Below are 13,528 nucleotides of genomic sequence, written 5' to 3' on the forward strand. Positions count from 1 at the left end.
CTCTTCCAAAAAGCACGTCCATCATTGCCATCTCCCTCAGACGTAAAATTCCTTCTTCCATCGTCTTCCAAGTCTTCCTAATATGATGTTCCTGCAGGATTTCTCTATAAACAAACTTCTCTCTTACACTCGTTAGAAGTCGTGCCCAGAGTGAAAGGGGCTTTGATTCCCTCACGAACACCTGTTCAATAGCCACATCCTGGGCCAGAGCCCCCAAAAACCTGGCTTCAGCACCATCCAGTTGTAAGGTTTCACCCATAAGGTCCCAAACTCGGATCAACCAAGTCAGGATGGGCTCACCCGGGTGTCGAGCAATGTCTTTCCGCAAACTACGGAGATTATCAAATGACAATGACTCAGTGATGATCTCAGGCTCTGGGTCTGCTTGCTGTGGAGGTGCAGCAGCCCCCTCATCGTCTGCTGGATGGTCTAATTTGGTCTTATATTTCCTTTTCTGAATAGGGGCAACTTCCATAGGCTTGGCCTGTCCTCCTGGTTTAGCCTCATCCTTTTCTCCCTTCACTGTGGCATCAGGGGTTTTATTCTCTCGCTTTTCCCCCTTCACTGGGCTAGGTTTCTGAATGCATTCTGGAAAAACCCTGGCCCTACCTTCAAACATTCTGTAAGCTGCAGGGATACAACCCTGCAGAAAAACCATAAAGAGCAAGATATCTCTGGCATCCAGGGAGAATTTAAACATCTCAAAAGTTGTTGTAGCAGACTTGAATGGGGAATGGACAAAGGGTTGGGAGAAGAGATTCCCCTTTGTTCCTTCCCAAGGGTCCGTACTATTATCACTGAATCCCCAGAGGTAGCAGCTTAGGTTGCGGCAGGAAAACAGCCTGGAGAGCACCACCCACATGACATCCAAAGGCATCGAATTCATGGCACCATAAATCCAGAGTAAGAACTCAATAATAATTGCGGCTATTTGAGTTTTGCTCATTGATTTGTTGATAAGACTTAAACCTGCCGCTCCTTTTGGCATGAATTTGTACCAACAAAAAGCCAATATATTATACAGGATGGTCCTGATGAACCCTAAGCTCAAGACCCACATGGTGCCACAAAATAGCAGTTATCCTTCTTTGTTTACAAGCCCCACACGTTGGGCGCCAAGAAATGTCTCGGTTTGAGGGGAAAAACCAAAATGTTTTGCCCACAAGCAGGGGAGGGGCCTCCTCCACAATAATCACACCACTCTTTATCAAATTTAAGAAAAGGAATTTTAATACAAGAAGGATAACTGCTATATATATATATATATATATGTAAACAGACTAGTGCAACCCACTTCCCCAACACCATAAGAGAAAAAAAAAAACAACAACAAAACCCAGCAGGTTTTCCTCCGGGAGAAAAGGTTATACTTAAGTGTCCTTGTCACAGCCCAGCTGGCTGCAGAGTGAGTTTCAGTCCCTCTCCAGCGAAACAGACGAGCAGTGAGCTTTCAGATGGACTCAGTCTCTTCCCCCTGTGTTCCCCGTCCAAGAAGCAGAAAGGTACGAGCAACCAGCAGCAAATCCAAGGCAGGCAGCAGCACGGCAGGAAAAAGTAGTCCGAAGTAGGCAGCGGCAAGACAGCCAGGGAAAACCCCAGCAGTAACCAGCAGGGCAGCCTGCCTCCTTGGAGCCCCCACTCCCCCGTTCCGCCGAGCCAAGACTGAGGAGAATATCCAAAAAAAAAACCCAAAAGAGACAAACCTGCCCCCACCCCAGCGATCACAGTTAACTGCTTCTTTTGTTAACCGCTGGCCTGGGCAGTTAAGTGGCAGGGGAGAGAATTTACATAATAATCCCAAACTACAACATTATCCACCCCTAAATTCTCTTCCATGCCGATACTCTACATTAAACTTAAATTTTCTTTCAAATAATTAAGTGTTTACAAATACAGTAATATGAGTCGTTTACCCAGAGATAAGTTCCCCTTGAGGTACACATCGTGTCTCTCCATCTTCCTGCATCACCCACCAGGTGGAACCAGATCCTTGAGCAAAGACAACCCCACGAATGGGTTTGCCTTTGCCTGAGGCAGGGTTGATCCAGACTGTTTTCCCTAGCATACCTCTCAGGTGTATTACAGGGACTTTGTCTCCATCTACAGTGTGAAGGGGTTCTGATTGGGCAGGGCCGGCTCGATTGACAGAGCCTCTAGTGTTGACTAGCCATGTAGCCTTTGCTAAGTGTTGATCCCAGTGTTTGAAAGTCCCTCCACCCAACGCCTTCAAAGTGGTTTTCAACAGTCCATTACACCGCTCAACTTTCCCGGCAGCTGGTGCATGGTAGGGGATATGATACACCCACTCAATGCCATGTTCTCTCGCCCAGGTAGCAACTAAGCTGTTTTTGAAATGAGTTCCATTATCTGACTCAATTCGTTCTGGGGTGCCATGTCGCCACAGGACTTGTTTTTCCAGGCCTAGGATGGTGTTCCGAGCAGTGGCGTGAGGCACTGGGTGTGTCTCCAGCCACCCTGTGGTTGCTTCCACCATGGTGAGCACATAGCGCTTGCCTTGGCGGGTCTGTGGCAGTGTGATGTAGTCAACCTGCCAGGCCTCCCCGTACTTATACTTATCCCAGCGTCCACCATACCACAGGGGCTTCACTCTCTTAGCCTGCTTAATGGCAGCACATGTCTCGCAGTCGTGGATAACCTGAGAGATAATGTCCATGGTTAAATCCACCCCTCGGTCTCGTGCCCATTTATAAGTGGCATCTCTGCCCTGATGGCCCGAGGCATCATGGGCCCATCGAGCCAAGAACAGCTCTCCCTTGTGCTGCCAGTCCAGATCTGTCTGTGATACTTTCACTTGCGCAGCTCGGTCTGCCTGTTGGTTGTTGAGATGTTCCTCATTGGCCCGATTTTTGGGCACGTGTGCGTCTACGTGGCGGACTCTCACAATCAGCTTCTCTATTCGGGTGGCAATATCTTGCCATATATCGGCAGCCCAGATGGGTTTCCCTCTGCGTTTCCAATTGGTTTTCTTCCATCGGTCTAACCATCCCCAGAGAGCATTGGCCACCATCCATGAGTCGGTGTAGAGGTAAAGCTTTGGCCATTTCTCTCGTTCAGCAATGTCCAGGGCCAACTGCACGGCTTTAAGCTCTGCAAACTGACTCGACCCACCTTCTCCTTCAGTAGCTTCTGCAACTTGTCGGGTGGGACTCCATACAGCTGTTTTCCATTTGCGATTAGTCCCTACAATGCGACAGGAGCCATCGGTGAAGAGGGCGTAGCGTATTTCCTCTTTTGGCAATTGATTGTATGGTGGAGCTTCTTCCGCACGTGTCACCTGCTCTTCCTCTTCATCTGCTAGACCAAAATTTTCACCTTCAGGCCAGTTTGTGATGATTTCCAGGATCCCAGGGCGATTTGATTTTCCTATACGGGCGCGCTGCGTAATCAGGGCAATCCACTTGCTCCAGGTAGCATCAGTGGCGTGATGTGTAGAGGCAGCCTGTCCTGACAACATCCACTTCAGCACTGGTAGTCGAGGTGCCAGAAACAGCTGTGCCTCTGTGCCAATCACCTCTGAGGCGGCTTGAACTCCTTCATAGGCGGCTAGGATCTCTTTCTCTGTGGGGGTATAGTTGGCTTCAGATCCTCTGTAGCCTCGGCTCCAGAATCCAAGTGGTCGGCCTCGAGTCTCACCAGGCACCTTCTGCCAAAGGCTCCAAGACAGGCCATTATTCCCGGTGGCGGAGTAGAGCATGTTCTGTATGTCTGGTCCTGTCCTGACTGGTCCAAGGGCTACAGCCTGAGCAATCTCATGCTTAATCTGGTCAAAGGCTTGTTGCTGCTCAGGGCCCCAGTGGAAATCATTCTTCTTACGGGTTACCAAGTAGAGAGGGCTTACGATCTGACTGTATGCTGGGATATGCATCCTCCAGAACCCTATGGCACCCAGGAAGGCTTGTGTTTCCTTTTTGCTGGTAGGTGGAGACATTGCTGTGATCTTATTGATGACTTCTGTTGGAATCTGACGGCGTCCATCCTGCCACTTCACTCCCAGGAACTGGATCTCTTGGGCTGGTCCCTTAACCTTACTCCGTTTGATGGCAAAGCCAGCTCCCAAAAGGATCTGGATGATTTTCTCTCCTTTCTGAAAAACCTCTTCTGCTGTGTCCCCCCACACAATGATGTCATCAATGTATTGCAGGTGTTCTGGAGCCTCACCCTTCTCCAGTGCAGTCTGGATCAGTCCATGACAGATGGTGGGACTGTGTTTCCACCCCTGGGGTAGTCGGTTCCAGGTGTACTGCACGCCCCTCCAGGTAAAAGCAAACTGTGGCCTGCACTCTGGTGCCAGAGGAATGGAGAAGAACGCATTAGCAATGTCAATAGTGGCATACCACTTTGCTGCCCTGGACTCCAGTTCATACTGGAGCTCCAGCATGTCCGGCACAGCGGCACTCAGCGGTGGGGTAACTTCATTCAAGCCACGATAGTCCACAGTCAATCTCCATTCTCCATCAGACTTATGCACAGGCCAGATGGGGCTGTTGAAGGGTGAGTGGGTTTTGCTGACCACCCCTTGGCTCTCCAGTTCACGGATCATCTTATGGATGGGGATCACAGCATCACGGTTCGTTCGGTATTGCCGACGGTGCACTGTCGTGGTGGCAATTGGCACTTGCTGTTCCTCAACTTTCAACAGTCCAACAGCAGAAGGACTTTCTGAGAGACCTGGCAATGAGTTCAATTGTTCAATCCCTTCTGTCTGTACAGTGGCTATTCCAAAAGCCCATCTATGCCCCTTTGGGTCCTTAAAATATCCATTCCTGAGGTAGTCAATGCCCAGGATACATGGGGCGGCTGGACCAGTCACAATGGGGTGTTTCTGCCAATCTCTCCCTGTCAAGCTCACTTCAGCTTCTAGCACAGTCAACTCTTGAGATCCCCCTGTCACCCCAGAAATAGAAATAGTTTCTGAGCCCACATGTCCTGATGGCATTAATGTGCATTGAGCGCCAGTATCAACCAAAGCCTTATACTTTTGTGGGTCTGATGTACCAGGCCATCGAATCCACACAGTCCAATAGACACGGTTGTCCCGTGCCTCTACCTGGCTAGAGGCAGGGCCCCTCTAACACTGATCCTGGTCATAGCGGTCAGAACCTTTTCTCGATGAGTACACCTGGGAGGTGCCCTCCTGTGGGTCAGATTCTTGCCCGTGGGAAACTGGGACTGCACTTACTCTCACTGACCTTCTTCCATTCTCCTTCAGTTCTTGTACTCGGGCTGCAAGGGCACGGGTGGGTTTCCCATCCCACCGTCCCATGTCTTCTCCATGTTTGGCCAGGAAGTACCACATCTCAGTTCGTGAGGTCTGTCCACTTCCTCTGGCTGGGGGGCGTCTGGCTCTGACTTCAGAGGTTCTCATTCGCACTGGTGCCACTTGGAGACTTTCCCTAATTTCCTCTCTGATCGCTTTTACCTCTGCAGGCAGCGTCTTGAGACTCTCAACCAATGTCTCTACAGCAGAAATACGGGCCTGCATTGGGCTGTGGGTCATGCCTTCATATATCCGGAGCTTATTTGCTACAGCGCCCACTGTTTCATGGTTCTCTTCCCTATACATGGATGCCAGGAAATCGGTGTATTCAGCTGGCCCCGAGTGTGAAAGGTTCCACCACATATGTGGTGTGCATCTGACCTTGTCAGGGTCATTATTGGCTTGCCCACCTCTTCCAAAAAGCACGTCCATCATTGCCATCTCCCTCAGACGTAAAATTCCTTCTTCCATCGTCTTCCAAGTCTTCCTAATATGATGTTCCTGCAGGATTTCTCTATAAACAAACTTCTCTCTTACACTCGTTAGAAGTCGTGCCCAGAGTGAAAGGGGCTTTGATTCCCTCACGAACACCTGTTCAATAGCCACATCCTGGGCCAGAGCCCCCAAAAACCTGGCTTCAGCACCATCCAGTTGTAAGGTTTCACCCATAAGGTCCCAAACTCGGATCAACCAAGTCAGGATGGGCTCACCCGGGTGTCGAGCAATGTCTTTCCGCAAACTACGGAGATTATCAAATGACAATGACTCAGTGATGATCTCAGGCTCTGGGTCTGCTTGCTGTGGAGGTGCAGCAGCCCCCTCATCGTCTGCTGGATGGTCTAATTTGGTCTTATATTTCCTTTTCTGAATAGGGGCAACTTCCATAGGCTTGGCCTGTCCTCCTGGTTTAGCCTCATCCTTTTCTCCCTTCACTGTGGCATCAGGGGTTTTATTCTCTCGCTTTTCCCCCTTCACTGGGCTAGGTTTCTGAATGCATTCTGGAAAAACCCTGGCCCTACCTTCAAACATTCTGTAAGCTGCAGGGATACAACCCTGCAGAAAAACCATAAAGAGCAAGATATCTCTGGCATCCAGGGAGAATTTAAACATCTCAAAAGTTGTTGTAGCAGACTTGAATGGGGAATGGACAAAGGGTTGGGAGAAGAGATTCCCCTTTGTTCCTTCCCAAGGGTCCGTACTATTATCACTGAATCCCCAGAGGTAGCAGCTTAGGTTGCGGCAGGAAAACAGCCTGGAGAGCACCACCCACATGACATCCAAAGGCATCGAATTCATGGCACCATAAATCCAGAGTAAGAACTCAATAATAATTGCGGCTATTTGAGTTTTGCTCATTGATTTGTTGATAAGACTTAAACCTGCCGCTCCTTTTGGCATGAATTTGTACCAACAAAAAGCCAATATATTATACAGGATGGTCCTGATGAACCCTAAGCTCAAGACCCACATGGTGCCACAAAATAGCAGTTATCCTTCTTTGTTTACAAGCCCCACACGTTGGGCGCCAAGAAATGTCTCGGTTTGAGGGGAAAAACCAAAATGTTTTGCCCACAAGCAGGGGAGGGGCCTCCTCCACAATAATCACACCACTCTTTATCAAATTTAAGAAAAGGAATTTTAATACAAGAAGGATAACTGCTATATATATATATATATATATGTAAACAGACTAGTGCAACCCACTTCCCCAACACCATAAGAGAAAAAAAAAAACAACAACAAAACCCAGCAGGTTTTCCTCCGGGAGAAAAGGTTATACTTAAGTGTCCTTGTCACAGCCCAGCTGGCTGCAGAGTGAGTTTCAGTCCCTCTCCAGCGAAACAGACGAGCAGTGAGCTTTCAGATGGACTCAGTCTCTTCCCCCTGTGTTCCCCGTCCAAGAAGCAGAAAGGTACGAGCAACCAGCAGCAAATCCAAGGCAGGCAGCAGCACGGCAGGAAAAAGTAGTCCGAAGTAGGCAGCGGCAAGACAGCCAGGGAAAACCCCAGCAGTAACCAGCAGGGCAGCCTGCCTCCTTGGAGCCCCCACTCCCCCGTTCCACCGAGCCAAGACTGAGGAGAATATCCAAAAAAAAAACCCAAAAGAGACAAACCTGCCCCCACCCCAGCGATCACAGTTAACTGCTTCTTTTGTTAACCGCTGGCCTGGGCAGTTAAGTGGCAGGGGAGAGAATTTACATAATAATCCCAAACTACAACACAGGGGAAATGAACTCACCACGAGAGAGATTATAAGTCAGACCTAAAATTTAATAATAATATTACAATAACAACACTGACACACAAGGGAGATTGCTTTCAACTCACAAAACCCCAGCAGTATAACCCAGTGTCCTGGGGCACAAACCCAAGGGGGTTTGTTTGCCCTTGTGCTGAGACCCCTGTGGTTCCCCCAAGTCCAGAGCAAAAGGAAAAGAAAAACCTGTTGGTGCAGGCGAGGGCTGTGGTCTGGGCGAGAGCGGGGATCTCCTCCTGTCGAGGTCCTGCTGCTGCTCTGGATCCGACGAGAGGTTCCCGAGGTCTTCTTACCCACCCCTTATATACCCTCAGGGAACTCTCAGTCCCTCCCCCTGGGCGGGGACTCACACAATGGGTGATTAACTCTGGGAGCCAGGGGGTGTTGAACTGTTGATGGCCCATTGGCAGCTCCGCCCCCCTCAGGCTGGGTGTGAAGGTGATAATGGCTCCCTGGGCAGCTGCTGCAAATGGCCCATTGTCCTTGGGGAATGAATAGAGGGGGTAGAATACACAGCTTTGATCACCCCACACAGGGTTAGCTGGTCCCTCCTGCTGAACTAGGACACAAAGGCATTCATTTTGGTAGGAAGAACATGTCCTGCTTCCAGGGTTTCTAAAGCATAATTTACCTCAAAGACTGTGATTAAGGTTGGCTACTTTTGAAATAGTGCATTTAATTGTTCAAGCATGAAAATATCAAACTGAAATTTTACAGGGCAATTTAATTCAATGAATATGAGTTTATGCCATTTAAAATCTGCCCTGAATTAATTGGTCATTGTAGGTATTCACATGTAAATTTGCAGCTGTAGATCCAAACAGTTGAGGTGTTTAAGAGCTATTTACTCCCGGAAAGAGATGGAAAACACTGCTTTAATTCTGATGATTTAAGAAAACCTTTCACAATTTAGGCTAACAACATACCAAAGAATAACTGTGCTACTGAAGGGAATAACCAACCCTCAATAAGCCATTCATATCAAATATGTTACAGCCACAGTCTGCACAGGTTTCATAGTACTGCTGCCATTTTGCCCTGTTAATCTATGTAGTTATTTAAAAATTATTACCATGATGACATGCAGTATATTATACTATGCTTAAATTAGCCTTTTATACGTCAGACTGCTAAGCAATGAAGATGTAGTTATAATTATCGCAGAAGGGTTGAGACCCTGTGTAATCCCTACTTCAGGTTTACTTCAAGATGGTAGTAGTTAGAGGGCTCTACAGGAGAGAAATCTCTACATTTCCTTGTTGTTATGCTGAGCAAAAGAAACTCATTTCCTTTTCCATGAAGATCGATGAACTTGGTTGAAGTAAAATGCCAGGGCCTAGCAAGTGTTGCTTTTATAATAAATTGAGCTGAATGGACAGTCTTTTGTATTCCTCTCCTCCCTTATCTCAGGTGGAAAAAATACCAGTGACGGTTCAGGAAACGAAGAGTCCTCTTTCCTCCCAGGCAGTGTCTGTCATCTGAGCATGGATGGCTCTGGCTGACCTCTTAACTTGAAGCTCCCTTTGTCCTTTTTGTGCTTTGGGCTCTGTGTGGACAGACACAGCACATTTTCCTTGAAAAAAGCCAACAGCTCAAAAAGGTGCAGAAGTGATTTAACCCAAGGATATCCACTGCAAATAAATACTGTGAGGCCAAAAGCCAAAGATTTATTGGCTTGCCAAGGAGTTACTGCATGAGCAGGAAACACCCTCACACTGTTAACAATAACCCATTTAACAATTAATGCAAGTTCTCCACTATCTGAAAGAGGTAAAAATGTATAATGGAGGAATGACACAGGCACAGCCAAGTCATTGAGCTCACTGAATGAGGATCTGAGGTAAGCTGAAAAGTGATTTTGTCTTTCCCTGATTTCAGTTCTGTCTTTCATCACACCAATATGTCTTAATATTCTCTTCTGTATTAGTTATGCCTTTACTGTGAAGATAAAAATGCTAGGCTAACATGTTGACTCTGTGACCTAAGGATCCTGAATATCTCCTGGTGCAGTGAAGGGCCTCATCATCTCCATGGGCTTTCTTTGATGTTAGCTGGGGTCACTTTTGTCGTTGTTTTGAGACTCTTGAGTGAAGGTGGAAAATATTTTCACTTTTGTGTCTGCCAGCTCCCTTTCTTCTGTCAGGAACCCTGCTGGGTGAGTTCAGTTGGTGAGCTGGCTCTGCTTTGGGAGTGGTTCCCACAGTACCTTATGCACCGTGGCTTTAAACACTGCCAAGGCTGGGACATCATCCATAACCTCCTGGGGCAACCTGTTCCAGTTTCCCACTACCCTCACAGCAAATAATCACTTCCTGATAGCTAACCTAAACTTCCCCCCTTTCAGTTTGTATCCATTACACTTCAGCTCCTGAGGAAGTGTTTCTCTCTGGTTTCCCTGTAGGCACTGTTCAGATACAGGAAGGTTGCTATGAAGTCTTCATACAACCTATTTTTCTCCAGAATAAACAACTCCAACTTCCTCAGATTATCTTCATAGGGGAAGTGTTCCAGTCCTCTTGTTGACTTTGTGGCTCTTCTCTGGACTTGCTCCAACAGTTTCATGTCCTTCTGGTGCTGGGGGCCCCAGAGCTGGATGCAGCATTCCAGGTGGGATCTCACAAGAGCTGAATAGAGAGGCGCAGAATCACCTCCTTTGACCTGCTGGCCACGCTCCTTGTGATGCAGATCAGGATTCCATTGGCTTTCTGGGCTGACAAATTGTATTGGGTTTTTCATCTCCTATCACCCTTTAATCCTTCTCCACAGGGCTTCTTTCAATCCCTTTTCCCTGCAACCTCTAGGTGTGCCTAGGACTGACAGGACCCAGGTGTAAGAACTTGCACTTTGCTTTGGTGAACTTCATGAGGTTAGCATTGGCCCACCTCTCAAGCCTGTCAAGGTCTTTCTGGATGGCATCCTTTCCCTCCAGCACCACACAGCTTGGCATCACCAGTGAATTTGCTGAGGGTGCCCTCAATCCCACTGTGTTGCTGACAAAAATGCTGAACAGGATCAGTCCCAGTACTGACCCCTGAGGGACACCACTCATCACTGGTTTCCATATGGACAATGAGCCACTGACCACAACTCTTCGTGTGGCCATCCACCCACTTCTTTATCCACCAAGTGGTCCATCCATCCAGTTCAGAGACAAGGATGTTGTCTGGGAGTGTCAAATGCTTTGCATAAGCCCAGGTAGAGAATGTCAGTTGCTCTGCCTCTGACCACCAGTGGTGTAGCTCTGTCATAGGTCACCAGATTTGTCAGGCATGATTTGCCCTTAGTTAAGCCATTTTTATTGGATGTTACCAATGACTTCTTTGTTTTCCATGTACTTTAGCATAGTTTCCAGGAGAATCTGCTCCATGGTCTTACCTGACACAGAGGTGAGACTGACTGGTCTGACATTCCCAGGGTCTTCTGCATTCCCATTTCTAAAAGTGGGAGTCAGATTTCATCAAAACTTCACCTGACTGCCATCATCAGAGGTACTTCACCTGCCTCAAAGTATGGAAATGGTTTTATTTTCCTTCAGACATTCAGAGAATATGGATAACACTCCCTAGACAGAATATGTGAATTGCTTGTCTGACCACCAGGAAACATCCCATATTCACACCCATGTGGTTTCTTCTTCAGTGGCTGGTTGTGGATGGGGTGACCTTCTTCACCTATGATTGGCCAGAAGCTCTTGAATTTCATCCATCCCTCCTCATTGCTTCAGTGACAGGTTAGCAAAGTCACAAACAGTTTTCAGAGGAGTCAATTATGATTCATATCTTAGCTGCCTACTTCTGGTTTTTACATTCAATGAGATATAACACAGATAAATCTAAAACTATTACTATTTCTGAGATAATGACTCTATTAATGTCAATGAATGTTGATCCTGTTATCACCCCAGTGATGACAGCTCCAGGATTCAGTACCACTGCTCTCCAGCAGCACATGCTCATTTCAGGGGTCAGCAGAAACACCTGTAATTGTGATCTGCTTCATATTCTGCAGTCCTTTCTCAAAGGTGAAAGACCATTCTCAAGGACTTTCTCTAACAAAAAGGTTTGGGTTTTTTGTTGGGCTTTTTTGTTTGTTTTTTTTTTAAATTCATGCATGCTATGATTTCAACAGTGATAGAGTATAAGCAAGTGTTGCAGCCCCTGATTCAGATGGGTCTGGAGGACCATCTTACAGGTTTCGTTTCCACCTTAAAAGGACATGTTTCCAGCCTCAACCGATTGGAGTCAGACCACCGCACCTGGGGCGGGGTCACTTAAAGTGATATATACCTGTGTTTTTGAATAAACTTGGGATTTGCTTGAACATCACATTGGTGTGTGCAGTCCCCCTAGCGCAGGTTTGCAACAAGCAAGTCTTGGCACATCTTCAGCTAGCTTAAGCAAACAGACTTCTAGTGACATTGGTGGACACAGACAAGTCAACACATCTGAAGCCAAGTACTAGAGGCTCCATCATGTTGACAAACAAGACAATGGAAAACCTCCTGCTGACTTCATAAGAAGCAGAATCCAATACTTAAGGCAATATCTGGAGAGATTTACTTATGGGAACTCCAGAGAACTTACAATAAAATACATTTCATTCTTTCCTATGTGTGCCCAAATGTGAGCTCACTTGTGCAATTACACCCCTATTCTTATTCTGTTGGGTAATGAGGGGAAAACAAAAGAGCATTTGCATTTGCTTATAGCACTGTGGTTTTCCTCGAAGCTAACACAATGGCACTAGGCCGTTATGCTCGCATGAAATGTACCAAGCCAACAAGAAAAAAAAGCAAAACCCCATAACTGAATAGTTTTAAAATGTCATTGAAAAGATTCATAATGTGTTCCAAGGGGTTTCATTGAATAGTTTTAGGAAAGCTTAATTCTTTAAAATTGTTTTTGAGGTGAACATGTATTTAATTATATCTCAATAGGGCTTAAAGGCCTCCTGTTATTAGCATTGTTTGGTGAAAAGCTCCTATGTTTTTTTTCAAATGCATCCCTTAATTCAAATCTTTTCCTGCAATTTGATTTTCAGAGAGAAACTATTTTTAATGCTGATTACTGTTTCTATGAATCTCAGGCAGGTAAAAGAACAAGTTATTGGAATAATTTTATTTTGATGACCAATCAGCAGCTAAAAACCTTAAATGACACTGATTGCAAAGTGGTGCAATTAGGCTGAATAAAGTCTACAGGCTGTCCTTCCAAGCTATCTGAAAATTGTACAGCAAGTCTGATTGAAGCAGAATGTCATTACAAATTTGTGTGAAGATGTGGCAGCTGGAGAATGGTGAAAGGATGTAGGGAAGAGGGATGCAGCAATAGCTGTAAAGGAGCTGGGTGCTGGACTCCCTCGTTTCTCTATTACCAGCATAACCAAATCCAGACTGGGCTTAGCTCTCACTTTTTACCCTCTGCTTCCAGTGCTGTACCGTCTCAGCTTTGTTCCACAATCTGCTCTGTCTCAGTGTGTTGGTAGAGTTGCATAGCATGACATTTTAAAAATTGCCTCCGGGCTTATTAAATACAAAAGAGTAATTTTGGATGGGGAGCAAGAAAGGATGGGGGAGCACCTCTAAATATCCAATGAATTTGTTACTTCCTGTGTAAGAACAGTCTAGCTCACCTGTTAGCTAAATATCTTTTTTCTCTTGTCTAACCAATCCTACCATCATTTCTAGTGGAAATGGCTTTCAGGAGTTGCATACCTGTAGTCTCACTGTATGAATATAAAAAGTTTACTTTTCACAGAATGACAGAATCTTAGAATCACAGAATGTATTGAGTTCAAAGGGACCCACGAGGATCATTGAGTCCAACCATTAGCCCTGTACAGGACCATTCCCGGGAGTCACACCATGTGCCTGAGAGTATCATCCAAACATTTCTTGAACTTTCATTTGTTGGCTAGGATCCCTCCAGGCCAGGACACAGCTGGGTTGCCTCAGCTATGCCATAAGAAAGTTGCTGTAACAAAACCTTTGGCTGA

Source organism: Pithys albifrons, chromosome Z (genome assembly GCF_047495875.1).
Source record: "Pithys albifrons albifrons isolate INPA30051 chromosome Z, PitAlb_v1, whole genome shotgun sequence".
NCBI lineage: Eukaryota > Metazoa > Chordata > Aves > Passeriformes > Thamnophilidae > Pithys > Pithys albifrons.